The 24,275-nt window shown below is 50.3% G+C and overlaps 1 long non-coding RNA gene and 2 pseudogenes across 6 annotated transcripts; 2 read left to right on the top strand and 1 right to left on the bottom strand.

The window, feature by feature from the left end:
• Positions 1-251: 251 nt before the first annotated feature.
• Positions 252-11,557, bottom strand: LOC115831002. 6 transcript variants are annotated; one of them, XR_004026561.1, is made up of 10 exons: positions 11,472-11,557; positions 10,484-10,731; positions 6,599-6,659; positions 5,745-5,864; positions 4,629-4,910; positions 3,165-3,293; positions 2,852-2,974; positions 2,148-2,417; positions 1,162-1,269; positions 252-547 (listed from the first exon to the last, which is right to left on the bottom strand). It is a non-coding gene; the product is annotated as an uncharacterized LOC115831002 (long non-coding RNA). The 6 variants fall into 6 exon arrangements; XR_004026658.1 differs by lacking the exon at positions 6,599-6,659; XR_004026578.1 differs by lacking the exons at positions 10,484-10,731; positions 11,472-11,557 and adding an exon at positions 9,386-9,468.
• On the top strand, positions 8,646-15,597 carry LOC100601471 (annotated as a pseudogene).
• A 2,201-nt stretch (positions 15,598-17,798) lies between these two features.
• LOC115830976 lies at positions 17,799-22,105 on the top strand (annotated as a pseudogene).
• The last annotated feature ends 2,170 nt before the right edge of the window (positions 22,106-24,275 follow it).

Below are 24,275 nucleotides of genomic sequence, written 5' to 3'. Positions count from 1 at the left end.
GAACAAGCATGTGGGCTGCCCACTAGCTGCAGTTCCACCTTTCATTTCCTGGACTCTCAGGAAGACAGGAGTTCTGGATTCAGCTGAACTGAGTTCAAGTTCAGGCTCTGTGACTCACTGGCTGCGTAATTCTGGGCAAGTTACTTGCTCTCCTTGAGTCCCATTTCCTCCATGGTAAAATGGAGAGGTGGAGTTATCGTAAGGTTTTGAAGGCAAGACAAGAGATAAAGAAAGACACAGAGAGAGAGAGAGAGAGTTGGCAGCTTCAACAGCAACACAGGTTTATTACTAGCAAAACCCTGCGGAGGAGGAAACCACCTTAGTGTCAGGGCCCGCTGCCGCTCACAGGCTGGGGTAATCATAGGGCTGGGAGGGAGGGCTCTGGGTAGCATAGCTTGCTGCCCAGTAGAAGATGATAAGGATGTTCCTGCAGTCAGGCTTTTGGGCCTTTGCCCAGCAGAATGTGGTAAGGATGTTTCTGCAGTCAGGTGGTTAGGATGTTTCTCACAGTGCAAGTTCCCAGGGAATGTTTTACTCTGACCAGGATCTGCAAAACAGCAAGGGGTTTACCAAATAGTGCAGCTCAGACTAACAGTAACCTCTCCCAGGTAGACAGTTCTTCAACAGTAAACTTTCCTTGAGCGCCTACACTGTACCAGACATGGTGCTAGGACCCAGGCCACAGGAGGAACAAGACAGATGAGGCCCCTGCCATCCTGGTGCTCATGTCTGATGAAGGAAGCTAACAGGTCGTAAGACCAGGTCAGATGGTGGTGGTAATGAAAGACATTAGCAGAGTGACATGAGCTAGAAAGAAATTGAGGGAGCTGTTCCAAACACTGTGAGAGGGAGAGACCCCTCCAAGAGGTGACTTTTGAGCAGAAACCTGAGAGATGTGGCGGGGGTGGGGGGCGGGGGCACGGAAAAGGAGTTGCCCCTGAAGCCATCCCAGGAGTAAAGACCCAGCACGAGGTGGGCAACGGAATGGCCTGACCTGTGCGTCCTTCATGCTTCCTTCCTCATTGGTGCCCAAACAGAAACATGGGGCAATTCTGCCCAGGGTCCATGGAGGGAGCAGGAAGCAGCCACACTGAAGAGCCACGGTGGGGATGAAATCTGGCCCAACAGAGAAGCTAGAAGCAAGTGCTGCTTATCACTCACCACAACACAGGTCATGAAGAATAACTAGCCCCTGAAGGCACATCCAGGGCCAGACCAGCTGGCCGGCCTGCCAGCATCTTAAGTAGAGATCCCAGGAGATCACATGAGCTGGTTAGGAGGAAAATAAAAACAGGAATCCTTCAGAAAATTCCAGAGGACCCATGACAGTTAGCAAGAACTTCCCCTGAGTGGGATCTGTTTGGCATTGCTGGTTCTAAAGAGTTGGTTCCACCACCCCTACCTGCCCATGGCCCCACCAGGGGAAAACTCGGGTTGGGGTCCAGAGAAACAATCCCTGTAGAAAGGGAAAGGGTGTTTCTCATCCAAAACCAAGGGAGGAGACTCACAAAACACCACTCATATGGAGCAGAGGGGCCTGTAGGGAGAAACAGGATTCTGCTGCTTCTCAGCAGAGGGGCCTGTAGGGAGAAAGGGGACCATGCTGGATAGAGGAGCTAAGTGGACTCTGGCCTGTGGAGTTAGGGGAGCTGGTGCTGACTCACTGTTGGAGGTGAGCCACAGTAGGAGGCTTAGAACCCCTCCATGCAGCCTCTCCAATCTAATAAGGAGATGGTAGTGTGGTCAGTGGGGGCATCCGGATGCAGTCAAAGGGCACAGGGAGTGATGTCTCCTCTGGCCTCCTCTTTCAGCTGCAGATTCTCCCTATGAGTTCCTGAAACAGCTTCTCTGTGGTCCCACCAGCCTCGGGGATGATGACAGTTCCCAGATGATGCTAACCCCAGGGCCCTGCGCCATCCCTCCTCGGTCCCCTTGGCCCTGCCCACACCTTTGTAAACAGCTCCTTCTTATGACCCTTCAGCTGCTTACAGGTCCCTGCCAGCACCTGACTGCCACATTCCCCAGAGGGACCAGGCTCCTTGGCACAGGAGCTGAGGTTTCTATAGGCACAGAGAAAACACTGTCCCAACTGTTGGAATGAAGGGGGAATGGAAAAAAGAATGTTTGTTGTCAATGCTTCCACTTACCAATTGTTTCCTTTGATCACATGAAGGCTGTGTGGCATTCTGAGGTAGAATTAGTAATCTACCTAATTACAAATTATGTTTTTAAAAGAAACTGCTCAGTGCCATGCCTGACACATGGTAGAACTCCACTATGAGACGTGTGAGAAGCCATGGTGCCATGGTTACAAACAAGGATTCCAGGTGCAGACTGCTTGGTTCAAACCTGGACCAGCAGGGTGAATTTTGGAAACTTCCTGTGTTGCTCTTTGCTCCAGGTTTTTCACCTAAAAACTAAAAGTAAAAACAAGGTTATTGTGAAAATTAAATGAATTAAAGTAAACAGAGTGCCTACAACAGCACCCCCAGGCACACGGTCAGCACTGAGCATGTTTTTCATCATTACTCTTAATGAGGTAAGAATGAGAACACAGGCACCAGCCATGAGCTTGGGTTCCTCTAGCACAGGCATCAGAGACCCTGTCTACTTTTAACATCCTCCATTCATTCATTTGACCCTGATAAGGGAGGAGACTCATGGGAGAGGAGCAAGCTTCCACCTTGGGGCCAGACAACCCATGGTCAAAGTTGAACTCCACCACTGTTCAGCTGGGTGACGTTGGGAAAGCGACTTTCCCTCTCTGATCTTCACGTTCCTTTTTGGTAAAAACGGCACAACAACAGGTCTATGGGAATTGGAGGAGCCGACAGAAAAATGTGTGTCTTACTTTGAGTTTCCTTGAAGTAGATCCTGAGGCAAAGATTCAAATACAAAAATTTTATTTGGAGATGACTCTAGGACAGTAATTCTACTGCCAGTTCTTCCTTAGGGTGTTAATCCCAGGAAACATCTGTAGAGGAGTGGGGAAATGAGACAGGAAAGGAAAGCAGCAGTTAAAGGAAACTTCATCAAGAAAGTTTTCACTGTAGCAGCCAGGTCTCAGCCCAGCCTGTTACCTCCAAGAGACAGCACAGAACATGTGCCTCAGAGTCATCCCAGCCAGAGAAAAGGAGCCGGGGTATTTATCCACCAATACCCACCAGTCACTCCTCGGGGCTCCTTTCAAGGACATGATTCCCCCGGAATGTCCTGCCTGCACTGCAAGGGTCAGACCTGGGGTTGAGGGCAGGGCCCCTGACAGCACCTCCAGCAATGAGCAGAAACACAGCCTGGTGTGGAGAGTTTCAGTCACTCAGTGACTCCAACACACACACACACACATTCACACACCACACTCCAAGACCAACACAGTGCATATGTACACATATATACATGCATACATGACTGTTACCCACTTAGATCCCAGTGAATCCACGGAATAGATGATAAGGTGGGAATCAGAGGGAAGAGCTTAATTAAGGGGAGTGAAGGTCTTGGGAACAGAATGCAAATTTGGCAGAAAATGAAGGGGGAAGAGGAGTGGTCTGGACACCAAATGCCTGCTGGGTGGCACCTGCTCTACATACACTGTCACTAATTCTCCAAGCAGCCTCGTGGGGTAGAAGAAATTCCCCTCAATTTACACACGCAGAAATGTAGTTCAGAAAACTGATTTTACTAATGTCTCATATCAAGTTAGTGGGTGATAGATATGGACTCCCAGATCTTTCTGTCCACAAAGCCTACAAATTCTCCCCCTTGCTAGGCAGGCTGGGTACCAGGCCCTGCTTCTGGGCTCCACACTCCTTTTCCTACTAGGCAATAATGGCAGAAACGTTATCCCCCTTCAGCACGTGGAGAAGTGCCAATTAGAGGGGCTGGGGAACAGCTATGAGGCGCTGCACCCACCATTCAATGTCTTCAGGATTGTGGTCCTCAGGACTCTTGCGGCACATGCTGGGAGCACTCCCAGCGTCTGGGTGTCTTGTGAAGTTGCACAGGATCCAGGAGAGGGCACTGGCTGTGCTGTCATATCCTAAGAGGCAGCCAGGCAGGTTTGGGTTGCTTGGTTGCTTCAGCACCAGAGGATGGACAGCGCCCATGCACTGAGGCCCTCAGGAGAATGGGAAGAGGGAAAGGAAGGGCAGAATGGAGTGATATAGGGTCCATCTACAATGCCCCTAAATGGAGAGACCCCTGTTCTCACAGTAGTCCACACCAGGACCACCAGTGACACTCATGAAGATGCCAGCCTCCATTTATATGTCCTTATCTGACAACTCCTTCCCATTTTCATCCTGGAGACAAGACCTCTGAACACACTAGCTCTGAGGACACCTGAATGTAACCTGAGACGGTTCCTGAAGACTTTTCATCCAAGCAGGATCCCTCCCTTGCCATCTCCAAACCTGCCCCACAAGCTCCCTCCCTGGTCTCCTGGCTCTTGTTCACCCCTTCCAGGCAGCCTCTTACAGTCATCTCTAAAACGTGGCTTACTGTCTATCCTTTATCCAGCACTTTCCATGGCTCCCCAGAGCCTTCCAGATCAAGTTCAAGTTCTTTGATCAGACACTTGATCTCAAGCTGCATTCTGCCTCCTGAATTAAGATCCCAGAGAGGCCCACCTTGCCCAGCACAAGTGTATCACTGAAGTCCAAAGTCTTGAATGTGGCCTTGGCCTTGAGGAAGTCATCAAATCCCTGGCTAGTGAGGGTGCAGTGCTGCTCCAGGATGATGGTGTCTAAAGTAGTGCACCAGGTCATAGGCCCTGCAGAAGCATCACCCCTCTGGAGTGAGGTAGTACAGGAAGTCAGTGCACAGGCAGATCTGCTGGTGCCATTACACTATGAGGGCACGGAGCTCCAAGATGGTGGCAATATAGTCACTAGAATTCCTGCAGGGTGAGGCTGGGGAGAGGAAGAAGCTGCATAACACATGGAATCCTGGAAGCACTTCCCAGCCAGAATCTCAGGACCACATTACATCCAGATATGGGTGCCCTCTGAGCACACTTCTCTCTCTGCCTCCTACTCTGAGCTGCCTCCTGGCCCCACATGCCCCAGCCTGGCCCAGGGCTTGGAGCCCAGCAGGTGTTCATTCAGTCCATGGTGTTGACTACTCCCTGGGCCAGGAGAGCCCTTGGCAGCTCTGTGACTCCTCCTGTGGAACCCCTGACTATGCCTTGGGACCTCCCAGTTCTCATGGGAAGCCACCATGGTCTGGATTGCCCCACCTGCCCTGGGATCCTCCAGCCCCATAGGCCTTACTTGATGCCTTAGCCCTCCCAGAACATGACATGTTTCTCAGAATGTGGCTGATGTCCAGGGCCATCTGTGGATGTTTGCTGGGGGCCTCTTGTTGTTCTCCTTTACAGTCTGTAGGGCAGGGCAGGGCCAAAAGGAGAAACCAGTCCAACCTCAGAATGGACAAAAGGCTCACTGCCACAAATGGCAACCACCAAACAGTCAGCAGTGCTTCTGGAAAAAAAGCTTTCATTCTGCAGAAGAAAGCTCCTTGTTTGGCTTCTTTCTGAAGCCAGGGAGGGGTACCAAGCCCAGCCTGTTGGGGTCAGGAGGGTGAGCATCAAGATTAATAGCTAATGCCTGCAGGGCTTAATACCTAGGTGATGGATTGATAGGTGCAGCAAACCATTATGGCATACGTTTACCTATATAACAAACCTGCATGTCTCGCACGTGTAATCTAGACCTTAAGATAAAATAATTATTTTTTAAAATTACCTTCTGTTTTAGCTTCTTAAACAGAATATCCATTTTCAGTTGATCTGTATTTAAGTCTCCATGTCTTCATTTCCAAATACATTTAACATATTTATTGTCATTTCTAGGCATTTCTTATATCTGCAGAAATGTACAGAACTAGTAAGTCAAGTATTTTTAAGAGTAAATATTTAATAATTGTTTAAACAGATATTATGTTATGGCATATCAAAGAAACAAATCTATAAACTATGGTCCTCTCAGTTTCAACTGAACATAGTTTGAAAGCATTCATATGAAATTATAATCTCAGATAAATAATATGAAGAACAATTTTATGGTATATATGGCAGGTAAAGTGATATTATAACCATACAGTTTTTTTTTTTTTGAGATGGAATTTTACTCTTGTTGCTCAGGCTGAAGTGCGATGGTGTGATCATGGCTCACTGCAACTTCTGCTTCCTGGGTTCAAGTGATTCTCCTGTCTCAGCGTCCCAAGTAGCTGGGATTACAGGCATGTGCCATTATGCCTGGCTAATTTTGTATTTTTAATAGAGATGGGGTTCACCATGTTGGTCAGGCTGGTTTTGAACTCCTGAACTCAAATGATCTACCTGCCTTGGCCTCCCAAATTGCTGGGATTACAGGCATGAGCCACCACACCTGGCCTAACTATACAGTTTTTTATAAATAAACTATTTATATCAATTTTTGTATGCTAAGATAAAATAACCTATTACTAAATATGCCATAACCCAGAGATGAGTAACCAAGATAAAAAAAAGTAAAACACACATATGTTTGAAAAAGACACAAAAATACATTTTGATATCCGTTGACCACAGTCTATAAGAAGAAAAAAAAGTACACACCAAAAGCATCAAGGAGATCATTCAATGTAGAGAAAGAGAAATAAGGAAACATCTTTAATATCTGAGTTGAGGAGAAAAAGAAAACAGGCAGTTTTAGAAAAAAGGGAAGGTGGAGAGAGATATGTGATGATTTAAAGACTTTGAAGAAGAGATCTAGAGATCTTTACTGACATAATGTCAACAAACAGAGAGATACAAAACCATGTAGAGAAAGGCAATGACAGAAAAATATTGATTAGAATCAGAGAACCAACTTAAGTGCTCAGTAAATAAATAGAAAAGTAGCTGTGTTCAGGGCTTCAAAGACACATTCCATTTTTTAAAAAAAAATCTGTGATCAAAACATGAATGCTCATTTTACTCTTTTTCTTTAGGTTATTCATAAAGTTTTTTATATATAAAATTTATTTCTGTAAAACAGAAGTTTATTAAGATGTATACTTCATGTATACAATGGAGGTACCCATGTAAAATGAGTAAATTTCCATGATATGTTTTAAATCTAAAAGAAAAAGAAAGAAGCAGAAACAAAATACAAGCTATATATCAAGATAAATTTTGATGTTAAAGAATGACACAAATAGTTCTTTAAAAAATTTGAATGCAGCAGAGAAGAATACTACAAAAGGAAGATGACCAAATACAGCAAAAATATCTTCAGAAATAAAAATTCAAACTAGATAACGAAGAGTGCCCTTGACATTACATGTCCAAGGCGTCCATTTGAACATATGTGCGAGGGTTTATTTCTGGGCTCTCTATTCTGTTCTTTTGATTTACATGTCTGATATCTGTCTTCCTTTTTTTTTTTTTTTTGAGACAGAGTCTCACTCTGTCACCCAGGCTGGAATGCAGTGGCACGATCTCGGCTCACTGCAACCTCCACTTCCTGGATTTAAGCGATTCTTCTGCCTCAGCCTCCCGAGTAGCTGAGACTAGAGGCATGTGTCACAATGCCCAGCTAATTTTTGTATTTTTAGTAGAGATGGAGTTTCACCATGTTGGCCAGGTTAGTCTCAAACTCCTGACCTCGAGTGATCTGCCCACCTTGGCCTCCCAAAGTGCTGGGATTACATATATATCTGTCTTTACGCCACACCATGTACCACGCTGTTTTGATTGCTATAGCCTTAAAGTAAGCTTTGAAATCAGGAAGCATGAGTCCAACTTTATTCTTCTTATTCCAGATTGTTCAGGCTATTTGGACTTCCTTAACACTCCTTATAAATGTTAGGATACATTTTTCGATTTCTGCAAAAAACATCATTAGAATTTAAATAGGGATTGCATTGAACCTGCAAATTGCTTTGGAAAGTATTTCCATCTTAACAATATTAAATGTAATCTGGCCAGGCGCCATGGCTCACGCCTGTAATCCTAGCACTTTGGGAGGCCAAGGCGGGTGGATCATGAGGTCAAGAGATCGAGACCATCCTGACCAACATGGTGAAACCCCATCTCAACTAAAAATACAAAAAGTAGCTGGGCATGGTTGCGCACGCCTGTAGTCCCAGTTACTCGAGAGGCTGAGGGAGGAGAATTGCTTGAACCCAGGAGGCAGAGGTTGCAGTGGGCCGAGATCGCACCACTGCACTCCAGCCTGGCAACAGAGTGAGACTCCGTTTCAAAAAAAAAAAAAAAAAAAAAAAAAGGAAAACTGCATGTCCTGCACATGTACTCTGGAACTTAAATACATAAGTACAAAAATAAAATTTAAAAAAATAAAAAAAAATCTTAATTGTATGTGGGTAGGTCCCTTTGATTGAAAGTGAAATAGAAGGCCAGGCACAGTGGCTCACACCCATAATCCCAGCACTTTGGGAGGCTGATGCGGGTGGATCACGAGGTCAGGAGATTGAGACCATCCTGGCTAACACTGTGAAACCCCGTCTCTACTAAAAATACAAAAAGAAATTAGCCGGGCGTGGTGGCGGCGGATGCCTGTAGTCCCAGCTACTGGGCAGGCTGAGGCAGGAGAATAGCTTGAACCCAAGAGGCAGAGCTTGCAGTGAGCCGAGATCACGCCACTGCACTCCAGCCTGGGCGACAGAGAGAGATTCCGTCCCCAAAAAATAAAAAAATTAAAAAAAGAGATAGAAATAATTTTTTAAAATTTACTATTCAAAATTTGCAAAACTAAGAGTAAAAGAAATTTACATTTTGTCTCTGGATTGATATAAGACAAAAACATCGTGTGGGAAAGCTTGAGTTGAGGACGAACGAGATTCTGAGAATAAAAATCCCTGGTACATAGCCAAAATTTCAGAGTCAACTTTAGATTTTCAAGGCTATAAAGTAGGTAACCTCAAGCCACTGTCTCCAACAGACAAAAGGAACGAGGTAATGTCTGTGTTCCAGGGAGAAAGAATAGAAAATTGGCTGAGTTCTATCACTGACAAAACTTAGTGGGAAGGAGGGATCTGGAAGGTGGGAGGGTGGAGGGATACCGGGCTTGGGGGGTGGGGAGGGTCTGTGCTTCAGCCTCCCCCTCCTACTGCCCCTCCCCCTCCCACTGCCCCTCCCCAACAAAGGAGCCCTTTGTGATGTGAAGGCCCCAGCTCTGTGATGCAGGCCTGGGCCCCAGTCCCTAGTCTCCACGGGGATGCCCAGAGCTCAGTTGCTTGAAAGCAATGCGCCTATTCACATGAAGAATCTTCCCTTTCCTCTAAAATTACTTAGTGCCTCATCGCTAAGCGCCCCCAGCTCCACACCATGGGTGTTGGATATCTTCCTCACCTTGGTGTTTGCCCTGAAGTTCTTCTTCCTATTACTACCCTATTATCTTACCTCTGTTGTGACGACCCATCCTCACCATCACCTGGGAAGAGAAAGGTAAGGAGCCACCAGTCCGGACCCACAGAGCTTGATTCTCTCCTTTCTTTTTGTTATTAGTTCCACTTTTCCAAATCCAGTGGAGAGACTGCTGCGATGGGAAGTCTCAGGAGAGACCAGAATATCATCATTCCAGGGAGAGGCAGGGCAGCCAGGGGTTGGTAGGGGTAGATCGTGTACAGGGATTTCCATCCCAAGCTCTCAGTCCATCTGTGGGGGAGCCCAGGAGGCGTGAAGGCAAAATCAAACCCGTGGACTCAGCGGCCAGGACCGGCCATGAGACAGGGGAGGTCTCTGTCCGCGGCCAGGCCCTGAGCCCTGGCTCATCAGCCCCTTCCTGGGGCTGGTGGCTCGGGGCCCAGCCTCCTCTGTGTGGGGTGATACAGGGCCTGTGCTGGGCCCCCGAGGGCCTCCCACTGGGGCCTGGCGTCTCCTCTGGTGTCCTGGGAAGCAGAATCCTACTTGACAGCTCAGTGGTGCCTGTGGGCCTGAGCCTGGGTGTTCCTGGAGCAGAGGAACAGGGACTGATGGCATCCATGGTGGACCTCATATTGAAAATCCCTGTGTGTGTGTGTGTGTGTGTTTATTTTATTTTATTTTTTGAGACGGAGTCTCGCTCTGTCACGCAGGCTGCAGTGAAATGGAGTGATATCGGCTCACTGCAACCTTTGCTTCCCGAGTTCAAGCTATTCTCCTGTCTTAGCGTCCTGAGTAGCTGGGGATTACAGGCGCCCGCCACCACGCCTGGCTAATTTTTGTAGTTTTAGTACAGATGGGGTTTCCCCATGGCCAGGCTGGTCTCAAACTCCTGACCTCAGGTGATCCACCCGCCTTGGCCTCCCAAAGTGCTCGGATTATAGGCGTGAGCCACCACGCCCAGCCCCCTCTTCCTGTTTTTCTAAGAAGAAAAGCAGTTTATCATCCATTTAAACATGAGTGGGAGGAAGCACACAGAGCTCCCTGAGAAAGACAGAGAGAGCCATGCTGTTCGTGAGTGCAGCGTGCTGCAGCTGGGCTGGGGGCGAAGAGGGAGAGCTGGTCCTAGCTCCTCACCATTTCTTGTCTCCCAGTGTCATCTTGTCTCCCAGCGTCATCTTGTCTCCCCATGTCATCTTGTCTCCCCACGTCATCGTGTCTCCCAGTGTCCAGTAGGGTGGTGGGGGAGGCCCAGAGGCAGGATGAAAAACCACAGTCTGAGAGGTAAGGCTCTGCCAGGGCACACTAGAGTTAATTTGATCTCATCTGTCCAGGAGGGAACTGACTCTGAAGAAGTCAGTTGAAGAAGCCTGAGGTGAGGGCTCCTAGGAAGGAAATCAGAACCCTGGGTCCTTCTCAGATTCCGTGCCGGAATGAAGCTATGGTGGGCCAGGGACTGAACGTTACCCAGCAGGGGGCAGTGTATGTGTCCTGGGGAGACCAATGCCTGCCTGGATGCGGAGGGGGGTGAGGGGGCCTCCCGCTCCCTGGGAACAGCTGTTCAACTCTGCTAAGGCTGATTCCTCTTTGAGACCACCCCAGTCCTTCTCCCCACAGGGCAGTTGTGAGGACTATGGGGGTGGGGGGCCTGTGTGTGGAAGCCCTTTGTGAATGACAAAGCCCTGTCCTCCATGCCTTGCTATTACCATCGGGGCCATGTGGCTTTGGACACAGATGGGTGGGTTCCAGGGTCTAATTCCCCGTGGTCTTCCCTAAAGAAACATACACTCAGCCTCCTGTGAGATCCTAGGCCCCTTCCTCACTGCCCTAACCCAGTCTGATTTCCAGCTTGTAGAGAGTGCCTGAGAGGCCTGGAGGAGACTTGGGACCTGCTTTCACAACTGCAGAGGTGAGTCACTTCCCCTTCCCTGCATCCTTCCTACCAGAGCTGGGATGCGACCCCAGGGCCATAGGCAGCCTGGAGTTGACCTGGGATGGGGAGACCAGGGGGACAGAGAATGGCAGTAAAACCCTGGGGCGAGGGGTAGCAAGAGAATTGGGCAGTCAGGGTGTGGGGTGGTGGAGGGGCTGTGGACCGAGCGCCCATTCTGCCCTCTGAACCCACCTGCTCCTGGCTGCAGCTTGTGCCTCCTGTCTCCTTCAGCCTCCTGGGGCCACATCTTGACAAAGGTGACTTTGGTCAGCTCTCTGGTCCAGACCCCCCAGGTGAGGTGGGCAAAAGAGCATCTGATGGAGTCTCCCGGTCCTCTCATGAGCCTGTGGAAGATGCTGTCCCATGCTCTCCCCGTTAGCTTCCCCGGATCTTCAAACCAAGCATCCTCAGGATCTGGCCTCCACCACATCACCAGGCCCAATGACCACCTCAGTCTCCTCTCCAAGTGCCTCCCAGCCACCAGAACCTTCCCTTCTCCTAGAATGCCCCTCACCCAAGCCACCTGCACTTTTCCCTCACCCACCACACACCCCTGATCCTCTGGCCTGCTCTCCGCCTCCTCCAAAAGGCTTCACTCCTCTTCCCCTGTGGGACTCCACTCTGATAACTCCATCTCACTGTGACTCAGTGGCACTTCCACTGGGCACCATCCCTCAAAGCTTGTCTCCATGTGAGGATTTGGTGGCTTCTGTCCCAGCCATCTCAGGCCTTGGCAGCTCAAACAGTCAAGTTTCTGCCTTCTCCTGGTGGCAGGAGACTACCAGAAGCTGGAGCGTCTTCAACTCGTCAGTCCAGCAAGATCATCTTTCCCGCCAAAGGGAGACTACAATGTCCCCACTGCGTTTCCTGGCCTAGCCCCTGTCCCATCTGGGGCCTGAGTCCCAACCCTTTATTTCATCCACACCCCAATTCCAGCCCACACCTATGGCCCAGGCCGATCTTCAATCCTCTTTCCCAGTCCTATCTCCTGCTTTTCCATCCCCAATCAAGAACACTGAAGTAGCTTGCCCTGCATCGCAGAATAAAGTGCAAGCTCTCTCCCTACCTGAAACTCAGCACCCTGAATGGCCTTTGTTGAGGAAACAACTAGAAGGTGGGTTGGCTTTACCCTCTAGCATCCAAAAATCCCAGGACGTCTTTAGTGTCTCCACTCCTAACCTTCCCTAGGAAAGATTGACATCCATTCTGCCTGAGAACTTTCCAGTCAGTCCTGAACTCCGGAGACAACTGGAGCAACACATGGGGCAACCTGGAAAGATCCAAGAGTCTCTGGATCTGATGCAGCTTCGGGATGAATCGCCAGGGACAAGTCAGGCCAAAGGCAAACCCAGGCCCTGGCAGTCCTCCATGTCCACAGGTGAAAGCAGCAAAGAGGCACAGAAGGTGAAGTTCCAGCTAGAGAGGGACCGGTGCCCACATCTGGGGCAAATTCTGGGTGAGACCCCACAAAATCTATCCAGGGGCATGGAAAGCTTCCCAGGGAAGGTTCTGGGGGCAACCTCTGAGGAGTCAGAAAGGAACTTGAGGAAGCCCTTGAGGAGTGACTCGGGAAGTGATTTATTAAGACTCACAGAGAGGAATCATATAGAAAACATCCTGAAAGCCCACATGGGTAGGAAGTTGGGCCAGACCGATGAGGGCTTGATCCCTGTGAGTGTGCGTCGATCCTGGCTTGCTGTCAACCAGGCTTTTCCCGTGTCCAACACCCACGTGAAAACCAGAAATCTAGCACCCCCGAAAAGTGGGAAAGCCTGTGTGAACACAGCCCAGGTGCTTTCCTTCCTCAAGCCATATACTCAACAGGTGATGGGAGCCCATATTGTGAGGTTTTGGGCCAAGCACAGGTGGGGTCTAGCCCTCAGGGTCCTCAAGCCCATTCAGTGCTTTAAACTGGTTTCATCCTTGTGCAATACACAGCTTGCCGGTCCCTCCTCAGCCACCAGTGAATCTGGGGCTGGCTCAAAAGTTGAGGTGGCCATGTTCCTTAGAAGGCCACCAATGGCAAGTCTGAGAAAGCAGGTGCTGACCAAAGCATCTGTTCACATGCCAGAGAGTCTTCAGGTCTCCTCACCTGCATGTAAGCAGTTCCAGAGGGCCCCGCGAGGGATCCCATCTTGGAATGGTCATGGGCCCTTGAAGTCTCCTCCAGCTGGACAGGAGGGCAGGTGGCCATCTAAGCCCCTCACATACAGCCTCACAGGCAGCACCCAGCAGAGCAGGAGCTTAGGAGCCCAATCTTCAAGGGCTGGAGAGACCAGGGAGGCAGTGCCACAACCCAGAGTCCCCTTGGCAACCTGTGTGATGGCAAACCTCCAAGCCACAAGTGAGGATGTGCGTGGCTCCAGGGACCAGCAAAAGCTCTTTACTCCCTAGAATGTCTGTCTCCCAAGATCCAAGAAAGCTGCGTCTTATGGAGGAGGAGGTTAGTGAATTTGAGCCTGGAATGGCCACGACATCAGAGACCCAGCCTCAAGTTTCTGCCACTGTTGTGCTCCTTCCAGATGGGCAAGCATCTGTTCTGCCCCATGCTTCAGAGAATTTGGCTTCTCAAGAGCCCCAGGGCCATCTCCAGAGCATGCCTACTGGGAACATGTGGGCTTCCCAGGAGCTACGTGACCTCACGGCAGCCAGAAGGAGCAACCTGGGGCACAAGGGGCCCAGGAACCCAAACTGTCAAGGCTCATGCAAGAGCCAAAGGCCGATGTTTCCCCCTACTCACAAGAGTGAGAACTCTAGGAAGCCCAACTTAGAAAAACATGAAGAAATGTTTCAAGGATTGAGGACTCCTCAACTTATCCCATGCAGGAAGACAGAAGACACCCATCAGAATGAAGGCATCCAGCTACTGCCATCAAAGAAACAGCCTCCTTCAATAAGCCACTTTGGAGAAAACATCAAGCAATTTTTTCAGAGAAAAAAAGGAAGCCAGCACCAGTCACCGCCGAGAGCCAAAAAACAGTAAAAATCCGACCATGCATGTACAGCAGCAGTGCTGAAGCTCAGCGGCTCATGGCAGCAGTTGGACAGATACTGGAGGAGAAAATGTCACTTTGCCATGCGCACCATGCCTTGAAGGTAAATCAGCACCAACAGCAGTTTCAAGCCCCAGTCTGTGGATTTCCCTGCAACCACAGGCGCCCCTTCTACTCAGAACACAGCAGAATGCTGAGCTATGCAGCCAGCAGTCAACCAGCCACTCTCAAGACCCAGAGTTGTCCCAACAGAGACAGGCAAATCAGAGATCAGCAGCCCTTGAAAAGTGTCCGGTGCAACAATAAGCAATGGGGCCTGCGACATCCCCAACTCTTAATCTCCAAGAAAGCTGTATCCCCAGTCAGTCTCCCTCAGCACTGACCGAAGATACCCGGTGCCTCTAGCCACCATCACCACTGTCCAAGGCACTGTCTTCTGCAGGGAGGTATCTAATTTATTCAGTCACAAATTCTTTTTAGCTTTTCCTAGAGAAAAACAAGTCCCCAAGAAAAAATTCTATGTAGAGAAAAAGTATTTTCTCTCATGTTAGTACATGCAGAACATTTAATATTCCACAATATATATGGTTTTTTAATCATAAGAGGGTGATGGCTTTTATTTGTGCCGTGCTTGGTGTGGGCTTGGTTTCTAGAAGCGACAGGACATGGAGGGATGCTGACAGTGGTGCTCTAAGCCCACCTTCATCCTGAGTTCCTTCACTGAACCTTACGTTTCCATAATACCGTCTTTACACAAACAAGAAAAAATTCTAAAAACAAGATGAGGAAAAACCTATGAAGATCCCACTCTGAAATAAGGTTCAACCCATCTTTACACTACTACTGTCTACCTCAAACTTTATGCAGCTGTAGGGAAAAGGCTTGCAGAGATGTCACAGGGCTGAACATCTCCATGCAGGCTCCAGGAAGTCTCACAGCCGAGTTGCTTCATGTGTCACAAAATAGTGGAAGTTTGGGTGAGAGAGTGCCAGACCCTGAGTTCAGAAGTGGGAGAAGTCTTGACCCTGGGTATCCTGGTGGAGAATAGATAATGTCTGCCCCTGGGAAGCCTCTTGTCTCCCTGACAAAGGCTGGGATGGAGATGGGCCCTCTTAGCTCAGCCAACATGCGAAGCACAGAGTCCCCATCCCACTGCCTCTCCCTTTCTCACACTCTGGAGTGGTGTTGGGGACAGACCTTCTAGCTCTGTGCATGTGTAGGTGGGGGGCGGGGGGCCGGGGGGCAGCCTTCATGGAGGCTGCTGAAGGCGGTGAACTCCCTTGCCCCAGATGAGGGAATGACCCTGCTGGGAGGCCAGACCCTGCAACGGCTGTGGGGGTATCAGGTGGAGTGGGCTCCAGGTACCCTCAATGCACTGGGCAGGTCTCAGGCCAGGCTCCCTGGACCCCGCCTGGGTGATGTGGTCACTCCCTGGGGGACTGCTGTCAGGCCCCAGCCACCCAACCTTGGCAGCACCGTCCCATCGCAGGACTGGACTTTCTGAGTCCTGAGACAGGACAGTGCTTCCCAGGCCTGACAGACTGGGAGGACCTGTTAAGTCCTCCATCCCTAGACCAGCCTCCCACACAGCATGGACAGTATCTTACATTTACCTTCAGGGCACTGACTGATCCTTCTCACTGTAAGGCAACCAAGGCAGAGATGAGGACATGTGCCAGGCTGGGAGCCAGTCCTCTCCCTAAATGGGCCTGAGGGAAGCACCATCCCTGTCCCAATCCGCCGCAAGTTTCAGCCCAGGAGACACATAGAGAAGGGAGGACGGAGCCCCTCTGCTGGCTGACACTGGAAAAGCCGGACCTGGGAGAAGAGGGAGCGCAGGGCTGGCAGGGGATGCTCCAGGCCCATGGAGAGCTCAGGCTGCACCATGGGGCTGCCCCTCCTGCGCTGGAGGCTGTGCCCTTTGCAGGATCTGAGAAAGTCCAGTCCTGAGATGGGACAGCACTGCCCAGGGTGGGTGGCCGGGGCCTGACAGCAGTCCCCCAGGGAGTGACCACATCACTCGGCCAGGGTCCAGGGAGCCTGGGCCGAGATCTGCCCAGTGCACTGAGGGTGCACCTGGAGCCCACCCCACCTGACACCCCCACAGCACTGAGAGGGTCTGACCTCCCAGCATGCACCTGTCTCTCCCTGCACCCCAGCTGCCCACTCTGCCTGTTCCCTGGCTTCCTCCATCCTGTGCAGCCCATAGACTGTGACCATCTCACTGGCCACTCTGGCCCTTCCTTTGCCTTTGTCCTGTCAAAATCTCTGAGCAAGATCTCCCAGGTCCATCTAAACACCCACTTTTGACTGGGTCTTTGGGCACCACTGGCTCATCTGAGCTGTCCACAGGGCCTTCGATAACGTGCATTGCACCTGACATCTCCCAGCAGTGCTCAGCAGCCCCCGCACCAGGTCCCTACTGACCAGATCCCACACATCAGGTCCTCCCTGACCACACCCTCACTGATTAGAACCCCATGACCACGCCCCACTAACCAGGCCCCCGCTGCCAGGCCCACAATGATCAGGACCCTACTGACCAGGGCCTCACTGACCAGGTCCTCACTGACCAGGGCCTCACTGACCAAGTCCTCACTGACAAGGCCTCACTGACCAGGTCCTTACTGACAAGGCCTCATTGATCAGGTTCCACCAATCATGACCCCATTGCCTGGCCCCAAAGATGAGGCCCCACTGACCAGGCCTCAAGGGAACAGGCTGCCACTGACCAGGCCAGTTTTTTTTTTTTTTTAAGATGGAGTCTCGCTCTGTCGTCCAGGCTGGAGTGCAGTGGCGCAATCTCAGCTCACTGCAAGCTCCGCCTCCCAGGTTCACGCCATTCTCCCGTCTCAGCCTCCTGAGTAGCTGGGACTGCAGGCGCCCGCCACAACGCCCAGCTAATTTTTTGTATATATATATATATATATATATATATATATATTTTTTTTTTTTTTAGTAGAGACAGGGTTTCACCGTGTTAGCCAGGATAGTCTCGATCTCCTGACCTTGTGATCCGCCCGCCTCGGCCTCCCAAAGTGCTGGTATTACAGGCGTGAGCAACCACGCCTGGCCCTGACCAGGCCCCTGTTAAGCAGGCCCAAGGTGACCAGATGCCCCAAACTCTGACCCTAGTGAGTAGGCCCCACTGAATAGGCACCCACTGCTCAGATCCCCGCTGACCAGGTCACCCCATAGACCAGTGCTAAAAAAGCCACCACTGACCGCGCTGTCTCTGAACAGGCCCCCACTGATTAGGTTCCACTGACCAGGCTGCCCTGATCAGGGCCCCACTGACAAGGGCCTCACTGATGAGGACATAGCCACCAGGCCCTGCTGACAAGGTCCCATGTGACCAGGCCTCCACTGAATAGCACCCCTTGACCTGGTCACCACTGACCCACCCCATGCTGACAAGGCCACCACTAAGCCCCAGCTGACCAGGTCTCCACTGACAAAGTCCTGCAGCCTAGTTTTACACTGACCAGACACCAAACAAGTAGCTGCCACTAGGTCCCCACTCACCAAGATGCCCACTGCTACATCCCCCTAATGAGACCCTCTCTAAGCAGCCCCCTGCTGACCATGCCCCCAATAAATAGGCCTCACTGACCAAGTCCCAACTGACTAGGTCCACTGACGAGGCCCACACTGATCAGGGCCCTCCTAACCATACCAGAAGGCCAAGTGACAATGAGAGTGGCCCGAGCGCCCACTGTGCCCTCTGAACCCACCTGCTCCTGGCTGCAGCTTGTGCCTCCTGTCTCCTGCACCCTCCTGGGGCCACACCTTGACAAAGGTGACTTTGGTCAGCTCTCTGGTACAGACCCCCAGGTGAGGTGGGCAAAAGAGTATCTGATGGAGCCTCCCGGTCCTCTCATGAGCCTATGGAAGATGCTGCTCCCATGCTCTCCCCATTAGCTTCCCTGGATCCTCGAACCAAGCATCCTCAGGATCTGGCCTCCACCCCACCACCAGGCCCAATGACCAACTCAGTTTCCTCCCTAAGTGCCTCCCAGCCACCAGAACCTTCCCTTCTCCCAGAACACCCCTCACCCGAGCCACTTGCACTTTTCCCTCACCCACCACACACCCCTGATCCTCTGGCCTGCTCTCTGCCTCCTCCGAAAGGCTTCACTGCCCCTCCCCTGTGGGACTCCACTCTGATAACTCCATCTCACTGTGACTCAGTGGCACTTCCACTGGGCACTGTCCCTCAAAGCTTGTCTCCACGTGAGGATTTGGCAGCTTCTGTCCCAGCCATCTCAGGCCTTGGCGGCTCAGTCAAGTTTCTGCCTTCTCCTGGTGGCAGGAGACTACCAGAACCTGGTGTGTCTTCAGTTCGTCAGTCCAGCAAGATCATCTTTCCCGCCACCCACCAGAGACCTGTCAGATGGAATCTGGTAGACCATTTTTGCTCAGCTCTGATGGCCAGAATGTCGTGGGAATACAAGTCACAGAAATCAACATTTGAGAGGAAAAAGAAAATGATGGATGATTTCCAAAACAGCCCACAAAAGCACTTGAATTCTTTGGGGAATTTGGTTAAATCATTGGGTGCTGAGCAGGACACCACAACCCTAAAACCCTTCTGGAACATGGGAGAGAACTGGAAATAGCTGCCCAGTCCTCAGAAGCTCTCAGATCCTAGGCTCTTGCAGGGAAGTTTTCAGAAGAATTATAGCCAGCTTTTCTGGGGCCTCCCCTCTCTGCACAGTGAATCCCTGGTGGCTAATGCGGGCGTCACTGACATCCTTACATCAATGAAATGTCCAACGTCTGCCCAATTCAAAGGGAGACTACAATGTCCCCATTGCTTTTCCAGGCCCAGCCCCTGTCCCATCTGGGGCCTGAGTCCCAACCCTTTATTTCAACCACATGCCAATTCTGGCCCACACCTATAGCTCAGGCCCATCTTCAATCCTCTTTCTCAGTCCTATCTCCTGCTTTTCCATCCCCAATCAAGAACACTGAAGTAGCTTGCCCTGCATCGCAGAATAAAGTGCAAGCTCTCTCCCTACCTGAAACTCAGCACCCTGAATGGCCTTTGTTGAGGAAACAACTAGAAGGTGGGTTGGCTTTACCCTCTAGCATCCAAAAATCTCAGGACGTCTTTAGTGTCTCCACTCCTAACCTTCCCTAGGAAAGATTGACATCCATTCTGCCTGAGAACTTTCCAGTCAGTCCTGAACTCCGGAGACAACTGGAGCAACACATGGGGCAACCTGGAAAGATCCAAGAGTCTCTGGATCTGATGCAGCTTCGGGATGAATCGCCAGCGACAAGTCAGGCCAAAGGCAAACCCAGGCCCTGGCAGTCCTCCATGTCCACAGGTGAAAGCAGCAAAGAGGCACAGAAGGTGAAGTTCCAGCTAGAGAGGGACCCGTGCCCATATCCAGGGCAAATTCTAGGTGAGACCCCACAAAATCTATCCAGGGGCATGGAAAGCTTCCCAGGGAAGGTTCTGGGGGCAACCTCTGAGGAGTCAGAAAGGAACTTGAGGAAGCCCTTGAGGAGTGACTCGGGAAGTGATTTACTAAGACTCACAGAGAGGAATCATATAGAAAACATCCTGAAAGCCCACATGGGTAGGAAGTTGGGCCAGACCAATGAGGGCTTGATTCTCGTGAGTATGCATTGATCCTGGCTTGCTGTCAACCAGGCTTTTCCTGTGTCCAACACCCACGTGAAAACCAGAAATCTAGCACCCCCGAAAAGTGGAAAAGCCTGTGTGAACACAGCCCAGGTGCTTTCCTTCCTCGAGCCATGTACTCAACAGGTGATGGGAGCCCATATTGTGAGGTTTTGGGCCAAACACAGGTGGGGTCTAGCCCTCAGGGTCCTCAAGCCCATTCAGTGCTTTAAACTGGTTTCATCCTTGTGCAATACACAGCTTGCCGGTCCCTCCTCAGCCACCAGTGAATCTGGGACTGGCTCAAAAGTTGAGGTGGCCATGTTCCTTAGAAGGCCACCAATGGCAAGTCTGAGAAAGCAGGTGCTGACCAAAGCATCTGTTCACATGCCAGAGAGTCTTCAGGTCTCCTCACCTGCATGTAAGCAGTTCCAGAGGGCCCCACGAGGGATCCCATCTTGGAATGGTCATGGGCCCTTGAAGTCTCCTCCAGCTGGACAGGAGGGCAGGTGGCCATCTAAGCCCCTCACATACAGCCTCACAGGCAGCACCCAGCAGAGCAGGAGCTTAGGAGCCCAATCTTCAAGGGCTGGAGAGACCAGGGAGGCAGTGCCACAACCCAGAGTCCCCTTGGCAACCTGTGTGATGGCAAACCTCCAAGCCACAAGTGAGGATGTGCGTGGCTCCAGGGACCAGCAAAAGCTCTTTACTCCCTAGAATGTCTGTCTCCCAAGATCCAAGAAAGCTGCGTCTTATGGAGGAGGAGGTTAGTGAATTTGAGCCTGGAATGGCCATGACATCAGAGACCCAGCCTCAAGTTTCTGCCACTGTTGTGCTCCTTCCAGATGGGCAAGCATCTGTTCTGCCCCATGCTTCAGAGAATTTGGCTTCTCAAGAGCCCCAGGGCCATCTCCAGAGCATGCCTACTGGGAACATGCGGGCTTCCCAGGAGCTACGTGACCTCACGGCAGCCAGAAGGAGCAACCTGGGGCACAAGGGGCCCAGGAACCCAAACTGTCAAGGCTCATGCAAGAGCCAAAGGCCGATGTTTCCCCCTACTCACAAGAGTGAGAACTCTAGGAAGCCCAACTTAGAAAAACATGAAGAAATGTTTCAAGAATTGAGGACTCCTCAACTTACCCCAGGCAGGAAAACAGAAGACACCCATCAGAATGAAGGCATCCAGCTACTGCCATCAAAGAAACAGCCTCCTTCAATAAGCCACTTTGGAGAAAACATCAAGCAATTTTTTCAGAGGGATTTTTCAAAGAAAAAAAGGAAGCCAGCACCAGTCACCGCCGAGAGCCAAAAAACAGTAAAAAACCAATCATGCGTGTACAGCAGCAGTGCTGAAGCTCAGTGGCTCATGACAGCAGTTGGACAGATACTGGAGGAGAAAATGTCACTTTGCCATGCGCGCCATGCCTCAAAGGTAAGTTAGCACCAACAGCAGTTTCAAGCCCCAGTCTGTGGATTTCCCTGCAACCACAGGCACCCGTTCTACTCAGAACACAGCAGAATGCTGAGCTACGCAGCCAGCAGCAGCAAGCCACTCTCAAGAGCCAGAGTTGTCCTGTCAGAGACAGGGAAGTCGGAGATCACTTTTCAAGTGTGTCCGTTGCAACAATGAGGGCCTTCACTGTCTCTCTTTCTGTCATCATTTTAATAACAACTATTTAACAAGTCTCTACAATGGTCCAAATTTTCCCTCATCTTCCTGTCTTCTTCCAAGTCCTCCAACTCTCCAACCTCTGGCTCTTAGCCACTTCTGAACCTGCTTTTACATTTTCAGCTATCTTTGTCACAGCCTGGCATTGTAGAAGGAAAAAAAAGGCCATTTTCAGGGGCAAACTTCAAGAAGACTTCAGATATTTGCATTAAAAAGAAGACCAGTGTTAATAGACAATACGATGGGGAAAAGTCATTGAAGGCATTTCATAGCTTCACTTCACAGTACTAATTTTCTATATGATCATAAAAAAAGGGGTTTAGTTGGCTCATGGTTCTGTAGGCTGTAAAGAAAGCATAGTAACTTCTGCTTCTGGGAGGACTCAGGAAGCCTCTCCATCATACCAGAAGGACAAGCAGCAATAAAATGTTTCATATGGCAGGAGTAGGAGCAAGACAGAGAGAGGAAAGAGATATCATACCCTGTTATACAACCATATCTCATGAGAACTCAGTATCACAAGGTCAGCATCAAGAAGGTGCTTAACCATTGGTGAAGGATCAACCACTCCACTCACCTCCACCCCCAACTGTTTCCAGGCAGAAGACTGATGCAGAGGCAGAGCCTCTTGGAATACTTCTACTAGGGCAGTGCAGAAGGAACATATGGGCTTGAAGCCCCCACGCAGCAGGCCACCATCCTCAAGACCCCAGATTCATAGACCCACCAGCGCCCGAATCCTCAGTATGGAAAAGCTACAGGCACTCAACACCAGCCCAGCCCATGAAAGCAGCCATGAGGGCTAAAGCCTGCAAAGCCACAGGTGCACTGTTCTAGTAGAGGTTTCCCATGAGCCTCTGCCTCTGCAGCAGGTTACTCCCCCTTCCTACTACCCAACACCCTTCCACCACCCTACGGCCAGGCTACTCATCCCAACCCTCCCCATCCCTTTCTCCTTACACCCCCACCCACCTCCCATCCACGATTAAATCACCTCCCACCAGGCTTCACCACCAAAATTTGGGATTACAATTCCACATGAGTTCTTCTAGTGAAACACAGCCAAACCATATTATTCCGACCTTGACCCTTCTGAATCTCATGTCCTTCTCACAGGGTAAAATACAATCATGCCTTTTCAAAAGTTTCCAAAAGCCTTAACTCATTCCAGCATTAACTCAACTATAAAAAGTTCAAAGTCTCATCCGAGACAAGGCTACAGTATCTTCTGCCTATGAGTCCCTGAAGTTAAAACAGAGTTCTTTTCTTTCAAGGTACAACGATGGTACAGGCATTGGGTAAGCTTTCTTAATCCAAAGGGAAGAAATTTCCCAGAAAAAAACACAAATGGGACCACAGGCCCAATGCACATCCAAAACCCAGCAGACCAGTATTCAATCTCACAGCTACAAAATTGTGAAGAGAACTATCAGAAGGACAGCATTAAGGAGATGGTGTTTAACCATTTGTGAAGGATCTGCCCCCACCCCTGCCTTTCACCCCCAACCCCACCATAATTCCCCCCAATTCTCCCCACCATCTCCACCTTCCAGCCTCCACTCTCCACCATGATTAAATCACCTTCCACCAGCCCCCACCTTTAACATTTCCCATTACAATTCCACATCGGTGGGACACAGAGCCAAGTCATATTATTCTGTCCCTGCCCACGCAAATCTCATGTCTTTCTCACATTGCAAAATACAATGATGCCTTCCCTACAGTCACCCAGATCTTAACTCATTCCAGCAAATGTCCAAAGCCCAAAGTTTTATCTGAGACAAGGATACAGTCCCTTCTGCCCATGAGCCTCTGAATTATAAAGCAAGTTAACTACTTCCAAGGTACAATGATTGTACAGGCAATGGGTAAGCATTCCCAGCCAATAGAAGAAAAATTGCTTGAAAGAAAAACAAACACTGATGGGACTCACAGGATACATGAACGTCCAAAACATAGCAGGCCAGTCATTCAATCCTACAGCTCCAAAATCATCCTTTTGGAATCCTTGTCCCACATCCACGGCACAGGGGTGTGAGGGCTGGGTTCCCAAGGCTTTGGGCAGATATGCACCTGCGGGTTTGCAATGATCAGTTCCTGCTGCTGCCCTCATGGACAGGGCTGGTGTTGAGTGCCTGTAGCTTTTCCACACAGAGGGGGTAAGCTGTTGGTGGGTCTATGAATCTGGGGTTTGGAGGATGGTGCCTCCCTGTGTGAGGGCTTCAATCCAATACGTCCATTCTTTGCTGTCTTAGTAAAGGTTTCCATGAGGCTCTGCCTCTTGGAAAGGCTTCTGCCTGGACACTCAGGCTTTTCTGTACATCCTCTGGAGTCTAGATGCAGGCTCTTAAGCGTCTAGTCTCTTGTTCTGTGCACTTGCTGGCTTAACACTATGTGGAAGCCATCAAGGCTTGGAGCCACCTCTGAAGCAGTGACCCAAGCTGTACCTGTGCATCTTTCAGCCATTGCTGGAGCTGGAGCTGCATGGATGCAGGCAGTAGTGTCCTGAGGATGCACACAGCAGTGAGGCCATGGAGCTGGCCCAGGAAACCATTTTTCTCTTCTAGGCCCCAGGGCCTGTGACAGCAAGTGTTGCTGCAAAGGTCTCTGAAATGCCTTCAAGGCCTTTTCCCCATTGACTCGGCTACTTGCACTGGGCTCTTTTTAGTATTTTTTAGTATTTTAGTATTTATGCAAATACT

The sequence above is a fragment of the Nomascus leucogenys genome, chromosome 1a (assembly GCF_006542625.1).
Source record: "Nomascus leucogenys isolate Asia chromosome 1a, Asia_NLE_v1, whole genome shotgun sequence".
NCBI classification, from domain to species: domain Eukaryota; kingdom Metazoa; phylum Chordata; class Mammalia; order Primates; family Hylobatidae; genus Nomascus; species Nomascus leucogenys.
This window is presented reverse-complemented; position numbering and strand designations above follow the sequence as displayed.